Source organism: Ranitomeya imitator, chromosome 2, assembly GCF_032444005.1.
Source record: "Ranitomeya imitator isolate aRanImi1 chromosome 2, aRanImi1.pri, whole genome shotgun sequence".
NCBI classification, from domain to species: Eukaryota; Metazoa; Chordata; class Amphibia; order Anura; family Dendrobatidae; genus Ranitomeya; species Ranitomeya imitator.
In genome coordinates this window covers 592,767,193-592,768,803 of record NC_091283.1, presented here as the reverse complement: position 1 = coordinate 592,768,803, position 1,611 = coordinate 592,767,193, and positions in this window count along the sequence as shown.

Genomic DNA, 1,611 nt, shown 5'->3' with positions numbered 1-1,611 from the left:
AGACTGCGGGGATTCGGGGCTGGTGAGGTAGTGAAGCGCCAATTTATTGCAGAGCGGGAGGAGCTCTTAGCGTGGCAACGTGTTATTTGTACACCAAAGGGAAAATAATGTGCCAGAAATATTGATAATGATGAATTAATTTTACAGGGACATATTTTAATTATAATTGTGACAACTTCATATAAATAAAGAGTTCTTTTTTTATACGTTTACTAATTATTAATGTAGGAATACAGGTAAGAAAAGTCATATTCTGTGGTACCTCAGATTTATGTATCTGTTTGAAGAAAAAAAAAAAACTTCACTTCCCCTGTGAGCGCAGACCATGGCGTGAATATGTTTGCTGTATTCTCAGGAGATCAGGAGTGAAATCCACAATAAAATACCTCTTGGGCCCCTTCCACATGGCGTTCTTCCCCTCGTCTTGGCGGGCTTACGTTCCAACCACCCTGAAGAATGGCACCATTGACTATAAATGGTGCAGACAGTCACAGTGCGCTCCGTCGTGTATCGTTTTCGGGAGTGTACCCTTACTGGAAGCGGACACTCAGACGCAGTCTACTACATCTGAGTGTCCGTCTCCAGTAGGCATACATGCCCAAAAATGAATGACAGAGCGCACGGTGACTGACTGCACCATTATAGTCAATGGCCCCATAGGTGCGCATGCCCGAAACCCGTTATGCAGAATTTTGGACGTAAACCCTGACAGGACCTCTGAATTCAGGGAAGAAGGTAGTGTGAAAGGTCCCTTACACATTGGTGTCAGAGTTTCGGGGTGTTTCGGCAGATAACAAACACGCTCTATGTGGACCATGTCTAAAGGAGCCATACTGGGTTATTGCCAGTGTTCATGAGGAATAGGAACCCCAGTGACCATTTCATAGTTGTTTCTGCAGTTACAACATTGGGGAGCGAATGGGAGAAACTCTCTGTACCTTGCTTATATCCAGCCGCCGCTGGAACAGATATCAGCTGAGCAGTGGGGGCACAAGTTTTTGGACCCCCATGAATCTCATGTTGATATCCTTTCCTATAGATAGGTTATCAATATGTGCGTTCTAGACATCACCTTTAAAGCAGATCTGTGTGTTTATAGCTGTATTCATACATCCATGTTTTGCTGTCAGAGTATGAACTTTGATTTGTCTAGTTCAGGTCAGGAAATCCACAGCCAGATCATTTAGGCTGCCGTCACACTATCAGTATTTGGTCAGTATTTTACATCAGTATTTGTTATCCAAAACAAGGAGTGGGTGATAAATGCAGACGTGGTGCATATGTTTCTATTATACTTTTCCTCTAATTGTTCCACTCCTGGTTTTGGCTTACAAATACTGATGTAAAATACTGACCAAATACTGCTAGTGTGATGGCAGCCTTAGGCCGGCCTCACACTCAGCGTATAAAAATACGGTCCGTTATTTACGGCCGTAATACACAGAAAAGTCCCCAAAATAGTGGTCCGTAGCTCCTCCGTAGGCAGGGTGTGTCAGCGTATGTTGCGCATGGCATCCTCCGCATGTAATCCGTATGGCATCCGTACTGCGAGATTTTCTCACAGGCTTGCAAAACTGACATACAATGGATCCATGGGCTCAAATAATCGTA